Genomic DNA, 14,498 nt, shown 5'->3' on the forward strand with positions numbered 1-14,498 from the left:
CATCAGAGATCTATACACAGTGATAGTGATGTAACTGTGATCTATATACACATCAGAGATCTGTACACAGTGATAATGATGTAACTGTGATCTATATACACATCAGAGATCTATACACAGTGATAATGATGTAACTGTGATCTATATACACATCAGAGGTCTGTACACAGTGAGAATGATGTAACTGTGATCTATATACACATCAGAGGTCTGTACACAGTGATAGTGATGTAACTGTGATCTATATACACATCAGAGGTCTATACACAGTGATAATGATGTAACTGTGATCTCTGTACACATCAGAGATCTATACACAGTGATAATGATGTAACTGTGATCTCTGTACACATCAGAGATCTATACACAGTGATAATGATGTAACTGTGATCTATATACACATCAGAGGTCTATACACAGTGATAATGATGTAACTGTGATCTATATACACATCAGAGATCTATACACAGTGATAGTGATGTAACTGTGATCTATATACACATCAGAGATCTATACACAGTGATAGTGATGTAACTGTGATCTATATACACATCAGAGATCTGTACACAGTGATAATGATGTAACTGTGATCTATATACACATCAGAGATCTATACACAGTGATAATGATGTAACTGTGATCTATATACACATCAGAGGTCTGTACACAGTGAGAATGATGTAACTGTGATCTATATACACATCAGAGGTCTGTACACAGTGATAATGATGTAACTGTGATCTATATACACATCAGAGGTCTATACACAGTGATAATGATGTAACTGTGATCTATATACACATCAGAGATCTATACACAGTGATAATGATGTAACTGTGATCTATATACACATCAGAGATCTGTACACAGTGATAATGATGTAACTGTGATCTATATACACATCAGAGGTCTGTACACAGTGATAATGATGTAACTGTGATCTATATACACATCAGAGATCTGTACACAGTGATAGTGATGTAACTGTGATCTATATACACATCAGAGGTCTATACACAGTGATAATGATGTAACTGTGATCTATATACACATCAGAGGTCTATACACAGTGATAATGATGTAATTGTGATCTATATACACATCAGAGGTCTATACACAGTGATAATGATGTAACTGTGATCTATATACACATCAGAGGTCTGTACACAGTGATAATGATGTAACTGTGATCTATATACACATCAGAGGTCTATACACAGTGATAGTGATGTAACTGTGATCTATATACACATCAGAGGTCTATACACAGTGATAATGATGTAACTGTGATCTATATACACATCAGAGATCTGTACACAGTGATAATGATGTAACTGTGATCTATATACACATCAGAGGTCTATACACAGTGATAGTGATGTAACTGTGATCTATATACACATCAGAGATCTGTACACAGTGATAATGATGTAACTGTGATCTATATACACATCAGAGGTCTGTACACAGTGATAATGATGTAACTGTGATCTATATACACATCAGAGGTCTATACACAGTGATAATGATGTAACTGTGATCTATATACACATCAGAGGTCTGTACACAGTGATAATGATGTAACTGTGATCTATATACACATCAGAGGTCTATACACAGTGATAATGATGTAACTGTGATCTATATACACATCAGAGGTCTGTACACAGTGATAATGATGTAACTGTGATCTATATACACATCAGAGGTCTATACACAGTGATAGTGATGTAACTGTGATCTATATACACATCAGAGGTCTATACACAGTGATAATGATGTAACTGTGATCTATATACACATCAGAGATCTGTACACAGTGATAATGATGTAACTGTGATCTATATACACATCAGAGGTCTATACACAGTGATAGTGATGTAACTGTGATCTATATACACATCAGAGATCTGTACACAGTGATAATGATGTAACTGTGATCTATATACACATCAGAGGTCTATACACAGTGATAGTGATGTAACTGTGATCTATATACACATCAGAGATCTGTACACAGTGATAATGATGTAACTGTGATCTATATACACATCAGAGGTCTGTACACAGTGATAGTGATGTAACTATGATCTATATACACATCAGAGGTCTGTACACAGTGATAATGATGTAACTGTGATCTATATACACATCAGAGGTCTGTACACAGTGATAATGATGTAACTGTGATCTATATACACATCAGAGGTCTATACACAGTGATAATGATGTAACTGTGATCTATATACACATCAGAGATCTGTACACAGTGATAATGATGTAACTGTGATCTATATACACATCAGAGGTCTGTACACAGTGATAGTGATGTAACTATGATCTATATACACATCAGAGATCTGTACACAGTGATAATGATGTAACTGTGATCTATATACACATCAGAGGTCTGTACACAGTGATAATGATGTAACTGTGATCTCTATATACATCAGAGGTCTGTATACAGTGATAATGATGTAACTGTGATCTATATACACATCAGAGATCTGTACACAGTGATAGTGATGTAACTGTGATCTATATACACATCAGAGATCGATACACAGTGATAATGATGTAACTGTGATCTATATACACATCAGAGGTCTATACACAGTGATAATGATGTAACTGTGATCTATATACACATCAGAGGTCTATACACAGTGATAATGATGTAACTGTGATCTATATACACATCAGAGATCTATACACAGTGATAGTGATGTAACTGTGATCTATATACACATCAGAGATCTATACACAGTGATAATGATGTAACTGTGATCTATATACACATCAGAGGTCTGTACACAGTGATAATGATGTAACTGTGATCTATATACACATCAGAGGTCTATACACAGTGATAATGATGTAACTGTGATCTATATACACATCAGAGATCTGTACACAGTGATAGTGATGTAACTGTGATCTATATACACATCAGAGGTCTATACACAGTGATAATGATGTAACTGTGATCTATATACACATCAGAGATCTGTACACAGTGATAGTGATGTAACTGTGATCTATATACACATCAGAGATCTGTACACAGTGATAGTGATGTAACTGTGATCTATATACACATCAGAGATCTATACACAGTGATAATGATGTAACTGTGATCTATATACACATCAGAGATCTATACACAGTGATAATGATGTAACTGTGATCTATATACACATCAGAGGTCTATACACAGTGATAATGATGTAACTGTGATCTATATACACATCAGAGATCTGTACACAGTGATAATGATGTAACTGTGATCTATATACACATCAGATATCTGTACACAGTGATAATGATGTAACTGTGATCTATATACACATCAGAGGTCTGTACACAGTGATAATGATGTAACTGTGATCTATATACACATCAGAGATCTGTACACAGTGATAATGATGTAACTGTGATCTGTATACACATCAGAGGTCTTTACACAGTGATAATGATGTAACTGATCTATATACACATCAGAGGTCTATACACAGTGATAGTGATGTAACTGTGATCTATATACACATCAGAGGTCTATACACAGTGATAATGATGTAACTGTGATCTCTGTACACATCAGAGATCTATACACAGTGATAATGATGTAACTGTGATCTCTGTACACATCAGAGATCTATACACAGTGATAATGATGTAACTGTGATCTATATACACATCAGAGGTCTATACACAGTGATAATGATGTAACTGTGATCTATATACACATCAGAGATCTATACACAGTGATAGTGATGTAACTGTGATCTATATACACATCAGAGATCTATACACAGTGATAGTGATGTAACTGTGATCTATATACACATCAGAGATCTGTACACAGTGATAATGATGTAACTGTGATCTATATACACATCAGAGATCTATACACAGTGATAATGATGTAACTGTGATCTATATACACATCAGAGGTCTGTACACAGTGAGAATGATGTAACTGTGATCTATATACACATCAGAGGTCTGTAAACAGTGATAGTGATGTAACTGTGATCTATATACACATCAGAGGTCTATACACAGTGATAATGATGTAACTGTGATCTATATACACATCAGAGGTCTGTACACAGTGATAATGATGTAACTGTGATCTATATACACATCAGAGATCTGTACACAGTGATAATGATGTAACTGTGATCTATATACACATCAGAGATCTATACACAGTGATAATGATGTAACTGTGATCTATATACACATCAGAGATCTGTACACAGTGATAATGATGTAACTGTGATCTATATACACATCAGAGGTCTGTACACAGTGATAATGATGTAACTGTGATCTATATACACATCAGAGATCTGTACACAGTGATAGTGATGTAACTGTGATCTATATACACATCAGAGGTCTATACACAGTGATAATGATGTAACTGTGATCTATATACACATCAGAGGTCTATACACAGTGATAATGATGTAACTGTGATCTATATACACATCAGAGGTCTATACACAGTGATAATGATGTAACTGATCTATATACACATCAGAGGTCTATACACAGTGATAATGATGTAACTGTGATCTATATACACATCAGAGGTCTATACACAGTGATAGTGATGTAACTGTGATCTATATACACATCAGAGGTCTATACACAGTGATAATGATGTAACTGTGATCTATATACACATCAGAGATCTGTACACAGTGATAATGATGTAACTGTGATCTATATACACATCAGAGGTCTGTACACAGTGATAATGATGTAACTGTGATCTATATACACATCAGAGGTCTGTACACAGTGATAATGATGTAACTGTGATCTATATATACATCAGAGGTCTGTATACAGTGATAATGATGTAACTGTGATCTATATACACATCAGAGATCTGTACACAGTGATAGTGATGTAACTGTGATCTATATACACATCAGAGGTCTATACACAGTGATAATGATGTAACTGTGATCTGTATACACATCAGAGATCTATACACAGTGATAGTGATGTAACTGTGATCTATATACACATCAGAGATCTATACACAGTGATAATGATGTAACTGTGATCTATATACACATCAGAGGTCTGTACACAGTGATAATGATGTAACTGTGATCTATATACACATCAGAGGTCTATACACAGTGATAATGATGTAACTGTGATCTATATATACATCAGAGATCTGTACACAGTGATAATGATGTAACTGTGATCTATATACACATCAGATATCTGTACACAGTGATAATGATGTAACTGTGATCTATATACACATCAGAGGTCTGTACACAGTGATAATGATGTAACTGTGATCTATATACACATCAGAGATCTGTACACAGTGATAATGATGTAACTGTGATCTATATACACATCAGAGGTCTGTACACAGTGATAATGATGTAACTGTGATCTATATACACATCAGAGATCTATACACAGTGATAATGATGTAACTGTGATCTATATACACATCAGAGGTCTGTATACAGTGATAATGATGTAACTGTGATCTCTGTACACATCAGAGATCTGTACACAGTAATAATGATGTAACTGTGATCTATATACACATCAGAGGTCTGTATACAGTGATAATGATGTAACTGTGATCTATATACACATCAGAGGTCTGTATACAGTGATAATGATGTAACTGTGATCTATATACACATCAGAGGTCTATACACAGTGATAGTGATGTAACTGTGATCTATATACACATCAGAGAACTGTACACAGTGATAATGATGTAACTGTGATCTATATACACATCAGAGATCTGTACACAGTGATAATGATGTAACTGTGATCTATATACACATCAGAGGTCTATACACAGTGATAATGATGTAACTGTGATCTATATACACATCAGAGGTCTATACACAGTGATAATGATGTAACTGTGTTCTATATACACATCAGAGGTCTGTACACAGTGATAATGATGTAACTGTGATCTATATACACATCAGAGATCTGTACACAGTGATAATGATGTAACTGTGATCTCTGTACACATCAGAGATCTGTACACAGTGATAGTGATGTAACTGTGATCTATATACACATCAGAGGTCTATACACAGTGATAATGATGTAACTGTGATCTATATACACATCAGAGGTCTGTACACAGTGATAATGATGTAACTGTGATCTATATACACATCAGAGATCTGTACACAGTGATAATGATGTAACTGTGATCTATATACACATCAGAGATCTGTACACAGTGATAATGATGTAACTGTGATCTATATACACATCAGAGATCTGTACACAGTGATAGTGATGTAACTGTGATCTATATACACATCAGAGGTCTGTACACAGTGATAGTGATGTAACTGTGATCTATATACACATCAGAGATCTGTACACAGTGATAGTGATGTAACTGTGATCTATATACACATCAGAGGTCTGTACACAGTGATAACGATGTAACTGTGATCTATATACACATCAGAGGTCTGTATACAGTGATAATGATGTAACTGTGATCTCTGTACACATCAGAAATCTGTACACAGTGATAGTGATGTAACTGTGATCTATATACACATCAGAGGTCTGTACACAGTGATAGTGATGTAACTGTGATCTATATACACATCAGAGATCTATACACAGTGATAATGATGTAACTGTGATCTATATACACATCAGAGGTCTGTATACAGTGATAATGATGTAACTGTGATCTCTGTACACATCAGAGATCTGTACACAGTGATAGTGATGTAACTGTGATCTATATACACATCAGAGGTCTGTACACAGAGATAATGATGTAACTGTGATCTATATACACATCAGAGATCTGTACACAGTGATAGTGATGTAACTGTGATCTATATACACATCAGAGGTCTGTACACAGTGATAGTGATGTAACTGATCTATATACACATCAGAGATCTGTACACAGTGATAATGATGTAACTGTGATCTATATACACATCAGAGGTCTGTATACAGTGATAATGATGTAACTGTGATCTATATACACATCAGAGGTCTATACACAGTGATAATGATGTAACTGTGATCTATATACACATCAGAGATCTGTATACAGTGATATTGATGTAACTGTGATCTATATATACATCAGAGATCTGTACACAGTGATAATGATGTAACTGTGATCTATATATACATCAGAGATCTGTACACAGTGATAATGATGTAACTGTGATCTATATACACATTAGAGGTCTGTACACAGTGATAATGATGTAACTGTGATCTATATACACATCAGAGATCTGTACACAGTGATAGTGATGTAACTGTGATCTATATACACATCAGAGGTCTATACACAGTGATAATGATGTAACTGTGATCTATATACACATCAGAGGTCTATACACAGTGATAATGATGTAACTGATCTATATACACATCAGAGGTCTATACACAGTGATAATGATGTAACTGTGATCTATATACACATCAGAGATCTGTACACAGTGATAATGATGTAACTGATCTATATACACATCAGAGGTCTATACACAGTGATAGTGATGTAACTGTGATCTATATACACATCAGAGATCTGTATACAGTGATAATGATGTAACTGTGATCTATATACACATCAGAGGTCTGTATACAGTGATAATGATGTAACTGTGATCTATATACACATCAGAGGTCTATACACAGTGATAATGATGTAACTGTGATCTATATACACATCAGAGATCTGTATACAGTGATATTGATGTAACTGTGATCTATATATACATCAGAGATCTGTACACAGTGATAATGATGTAACTGTGATCTATATATACATCAGAGATCTGTACACAGTGATAATGATGTAACTGTGATCTATATACACATTAGAGGTCTGTACACAGTGATAATGATGTAACTGTGATCTATATACACATCAGAGATCTGTACACAGTGATAGTGATGTAACTGTGATCTATATACACATCAGAGGTCTATACACAGTGATAATGATGTAACTGTGATCTATATACACATCAGAGGTCTATACACAGTGATAATGATGTAACTGATCTATATACACATCAGAGGTCTATACACAGTGATAATGATGTAACTGTGATCTATATACACATCAGAGATCTGTACACAGTGATAATGATGTAACTGATCTATATACACATCAGAGGTCTATACACAGTGATAATGATGTAACTGATCTATATACACATCAGAGGTCTGTACACAGTGATAATGATGTAACTGTGATCTATATACACATCAGAGATCTGTACACAGTGATAATGATGTAACTGATCTATATACACATCAGAGGTCTATACACAGTGATAGTGATGTAACTGTGATCTATATACACATCAGAGATCTGTACACAGTGATAATGATGTAACTGATCTATATACACATCAGAGGTCTATACACAGTGATAATGATGTAACTGTGATCTATATACACATCAGAGGTCTATACACAGTGATAATGATGTAACTGATCTATATACACATCAGAGGTCTATACACAGTGATAGTGATGTAACTGTGATCTATATACACATCAGAGGTCTATACACAGTGATAATGATGTAACTGTGATCTATATACACATCAGAGATCTGTACACAGTGATAATGATGTAACTGTGATCTATATACACATCAGAGGTCTGTACACAGTGATAATGATGCAACTGTGATCTATATACACATCAGAGGTCTGTACACAGTGATAATGATGTAACTGTGATCTATATATACATCAGAGGTCTGTATACAGTGATAATGATGTAACTGTGATCTATATACACATCAGAGATCTGTACACAGTGATAGTGATGTAACTGTGATCTATATACACATCAGAGGTCTATACACAGTGATAGTGATGTAACTGTGATCTATATACACATCAGAGGTCTATACACAGTGATAATGATGTAACTGTGATCTATATACACATCAGAGATCTATACACAGTGATAGTGATGTAACTGTGATCTATATACACATCAGAGATCTATACACAGTGATAATGATGTAACTGTGATCTATATACACATCAGAGGTCTGTACACAGTGATAATGATGTAACTGTGATCTATATACACATCAGAGGTCTGTACACAGTGATAATGATGTAACTGTGATCTATATATACATCAGAGATCTGTACACAGTGATAGTGATGTAACTGTGATCTATATACACATCAGAGATCTATACACAGTGATAATGATGTAACTGTGATCTATATACACATCAGAGGTCTATACACAGTGATAATGATGTAACTGTGATCTATATACACATCAGAGATCTGTACACAGTGATAATGATGTAACTGTGATCTATATATACATCAGAGATCTGTACATAGTGATAATGATGTAACTGTGATCTATATACACATCAGAGGTCTATACACAGTGATAATGATGTAACTGTGATCTATATATACATCAGAGATCTGTACATAGTGATAATGATGTAACTGTGATCTATATACACATCAGAGGTCTATACACAGTGATAATGATGTAACTGTGATCTATATATACATCAGAGATCTGTACACAGTGATAGTGATGTAACTGTGATCTATATACACATCAGAGATCTATACACAGTGATAATGATGTAACTGTGATCTATATACACATCAGAGGTCTATACACAGTGATAATGATGTAACTGTGATCTATATACACATCAGAGATCTGTACACAGTGATAATGATGTAACTGTGATCTATATATACATCAGAGATCTGTACATAGTGATAATGATGTAACTGTGATCTATATACACATCAGAGGTCTATACACAGTGATAATGATGTAACTCTGATCTATATACACATGAGAGATCTGTACACAGTGATAGTGATGTAACTGTGATCTATATACACATCAGAGATCTATACACAGTGATAATGATGTAACTGTGATCTATATACACATCAGAGGTCTATACACAGTGATAATGATGTAACTGTGATCTATATACACATCAGAGATCTGTACACAGTGATAATGATGTAACTGTGATCTATATACACATCAGAGGTCTATACACAGTGATAATGATGTAACTGTGATCTATATACACATCAGAGATCTGTACACAGTGATAATGATGTAACTGTGATCTATATACACATCAGAGATCTGTACACAGTGATAATGATGTAACTGTGATCTATATACACATCAGAGGTCTGTACACAGTGATAATGATGTAACTGTGATCTATATACACATCAGAGATCTGTACACAGTGATAATGATGTAACTGTGATCTCTGTACACATCAGAGGTCTATACACAGTGATAATGATGTAACTGTGATCTATATACACATCAGAGATCTGTACACAGTGATAATGATGTAACTGTGATCTATATACACATCAGAGGTCTATACACAGTGATAATGATGTAACTGTGATCTATATACACATCAGAGATCTATACACAGTGATAATGATGTAACTGTGATCTATATACACATCAGAGATCTATACACAGTGATAATGATGTAACTGTGATCTATATACACATCAGAGGTCTATACACAGTGATAATGATGTAACTGTGATCTATATACACATCAGAGATCTGTACACAGTGATAATGATGTAACTGTGATCTATATACACATCAGAGATCTATACACAGTGATAATGATGTAACTGTGATCTATATACACATCAGAGGTCTGTACACAGTGATAATGATGTAACTGTGATCTATATACACATCAGAGATCTGTACACAGTGATAGTGATGTAACTGTGATCTATATACACATCAGAGGTCTATACACAGTGATAATGATGTAACTGTGATCTATATACACATCAGAGATCTGTATACAGTGATAGTGATGTAACTGTGATCTATATACACATCAGAGATGTGTACACAGTGATAATGATGTAACTGTGATCTATATACACATCAGAGGTCTATACACAGTGATAATGATGTAACTGTGATCTATATACACATCAGAGGTCTATACACAGTGATAGTGATGTAACTGTGATCTACAGTGCCTACAAGTAGTATTCAACCCCCTGCAGATTTAGCTGGTTTGATAAGATGCAAATAAGTTAGAGCCTTCAAACTGCAAACGAGAGTAGGTTTTATGAACAGAAGCATAAATCTTACAAACCAAAAAGTTATGTTGCTCAGTTGAATTTTATTAAATTTTAAACATAAAAGTGTGGGTCAATTATTATACAACCCCTATGTTTAATATTTTGTGGAATAACCCTTGTTTGCAATTACAGCTAATAATCATCTTTTATAAGACCTGATCAGGCCGGCACAGGTCTGTGGAGTTATCTTGGCCCACTCCTCCATGCAGATCTTCTCCAAGTTATCTAGGTTCTTTGGGTGTCTCATGTGGACTTTATTCTTGAGCTCCTTCCACAAGTTTTCAATTGGGTTAAGGTCAGGAGACTGACTAGGCCACTCCAACACCTTGACTTTTTCCCTCTTGAACCAGGCCTTGGTTTTCTTGGCTGTGTGCTTTGGGTCATTGTCTTGTTGGAAGATGAAATTACGACCCATCTTAAGATCCTTGATGGAGGAGCGGAGGTTCTTGGCCAAAATCTCCAGGTAGGCCGTGCTATCCATCTTCCCATGGATGCGGACCAGATGGCCAGGCCCCTTGGCAGAGAAACAGCCCCACAGCATGATGCTGCCACCACCATGCTTGACTGTAGGGATGGTATTCTTGGGGTCGTATGCAGTGCCATCCAGTCTCCAAACGTCACGTGTGTGGTTGGCACCAAAGATCTCGATCTTGGTCTCATCAGACCATAGAACCTTGAACCAGTCTGTCTCAGAGTCCTCCAAGTGATCATGAGCAAACTGTTGACGAGCCTTGACATGACGCTTTGAAAGTAAAGGTACCTTACGGGCTCGTCTGGAACGGAGACCATTGCGGTGGAGTACGTTACTTATGGTATTGACTGAAACCAATGTCCCCACTGCCATGAGATCTTCCCGGAGCTCCTTCCTTGTTGTCCTTGGGTTAGCCTTGACTGTTCGGACAAGCCTGGCCTCGGCACGGGAGGACACTTTCAAAGGCTGTCCTGGCCGTGGAATTCTAACAGTAGTTCCATAAGCCTTCCACTTACGGATGATGCTCCCAACAGTGGAGACAGGTAGGCCCAACTCCTTGGAAAGGGTTTTATACCCCTTGCCAGCCTTGTGACCCTCCACGATCTTGTCTCTGATGGCCTTGGAATGCTCCTTTGTCTTTCCCATGTTGACCATGTCTGAGTGCTGTTCACAAGTTTGGGGAGGGTCTTAAATAGTCAGAAAAGGCTGGCAAAAGAGATCTTTAATCCACACATGTGAAGCTCATTATTCTTGGTGCCTGAACTACTTCTTAATACTTTAGGGGGACCAAACAGAATTCTTGTGGTTTGAGGGGTTGAATAATAAATGACACTCTGAATTAACTTTTAACGTTTTAAAAAAAAAAAAAAAAAAAAAAAAAAAAACAATATTAGCTGCAGTGCATTTCCCACTTCCAGGCTGATCTACAGTACAAATGTCACAATGCCAAGTTAATTCCGCATGTGTCAACCAGCTAAATCTGCAGGGGGTTGAATACTACTTGTAGGCACTGTATATACACATCAGAGGTCTATACACAGTGATAATGATGTAACTGTGATCTATATACACATCAGAGATCTGTACACAGTGATAATGATGTAACTGTGATCTATATACATCAGAGGTCTATACACAGTGATAATGATGTAACTGTGATCTATATACACATCAGAGATCTGTACACAGTGATAATGATGTAACTGTGATCTATATACACATCAGAGGTCTATACACAGTGATAGTGATGTAACTGTGATCTATATGTAGCACCCTGAGGATTCGGCTGCTACAGGGGTATTACACCTCAAGCCAGAGGTGTGGTATTCCACTCCCGGGTAAGGATGGAGTGTGGAACTGAGCTCAGTAGGCTGCATGCACTACATACATCCCATTTCCGGGGGACAGAACTACGGTACTCCCACCAGTATATGTGCAGGTACGACAGCGTCTGTCCCTGGCTGGAGTGGGAGGGGGGTGGAACATCCCAGTAGTGTAGGGGCAGATAGGGGGAGTAGTCTGGGTAAAGCTAGGAGCTCATTGGGTGCTAGTCACCTGGGCTCACACATAGAGGGAGTATATAAGGTGGGCACCATCTTAGATCAGGGTTCAGTTCAGGCAGAGGAGAAGAGCAGAGGAGCTCAGCCAGAAGGGCTGACAGGGAGCTGTGGCTCCGGCTGGGCCCAGCTCCAGAGCAAGGCCTGCTGAGAGAGAGAGAGAGAGAGGAGTCAGAAGGACCCAGAGAGGAAACAAGAAGGAACCCCAAGATCCCAGAATAAGGACAGAAGGGTGAAGGGTTGGCGCACAAGGGTACCGGAACCCAAGCTGGCAGAGGCCAAAACGAACCTTAACCAGGAACCGGAGGTTGTGGGCAGGATCTGCCACGACCCTCACCAAATCCACTAGAAAGGCACACCGAGCATAGGGTCAGGGAGCCCAGAGGAGGCTTGACCACCAAGAGACCCGAGGGAGCCGGCCAAAAGTGGATCCCTGGTGGGAACGGCCAGAGGAAGGGAGAGTCAGAAAGGAGCTCAGGACCACGCTCCAGAATTGCCTGGGGGTTGGCCGAGTCCAGGACCTGGTGGACGCAGCACGGCTCGGGTGGTCACTCAAGGCCAGAGTGACCAAAAGAACACCAGTAAGTAAAAACCCTGAACTGCATCTCCTGACTCTGAATCTTCTTTTTGCATCATCACAACCCCCATCATCTACACCTGCTGCCCTGAGGCCATACCCCTCCCGTTGGGGGTTATACCATCACTGCTGCACATATACCACCGGCCTCAGTGGACTGCTCTGCAGCGGCGGCTTCAAAGCCGCACTCAACGGGTGGCGTAGTCGACAATCAAGTTAACATCTACTGCCATAGACTGCCACTTAGTTTGACACCCTGGGCACGGACCGGGTCACGGCCACAAGGACTACTACCCCCATCGAGATCCGGCTCCGGGTATCCCCTACAGAACTGGCCCAGGGCGCGTCATATATACACATCAGAGGTCTGTACACAGTGATAATGATGTAACTGTGATCTATATACACATCAGAGATCTATACACAGTGATAATGATGTAACTGTGATCTATATACACATCAGAGATCTGTACACAGTGATAATGATGTAACTGTGATCTATATACACATCAGAGGTCTATACACAGTGATAATGATGTAACTGTGATCTATATACACATCAGAGGTCTGTACACAGTGATAGTGATGTAACTGTGATCTATATACACATCAGAGATCTGTACACAGTGATAATGATGTAACTGTGATCTATATACACATCAGAGGTCTATACACAGTGATAATGATGTAACTGTGATCTATATACACAT

The 14,498-nt window shown here is 37.5% G+C and overlaps 1 protein-coding gene across 1 annotated transcript in view; it reads right to left on the reverse strand.

Annotated features, from left to right (window-relative positions):
- Window positions 1–14,498, reverse strand: part of LRRC4B (leucine rich repeat containing 4B) — a 443,022-nt gene that overhangs the window by 407,170 nt on the left and 21,354 nt on the right. The window lies entirely within an intron of this gene.

This window comes from Phyllobates terribilis, unplaced genomic scaffold, assembly GCF_046119375.1.
Source record: "Phyllobates terribilis strain yellow unplaced genomic scaffold, ASM4611937v1 Scaffold_12__6_contigs__length_324123572, whole genome shotgun sequence".
NCBI classification, from domain to species: Eukaryota; Metazoa; Chordata; class Amphibia; order Anura; family Dendrobatidae; genus Phyllobates; species Phyllobates terribilis.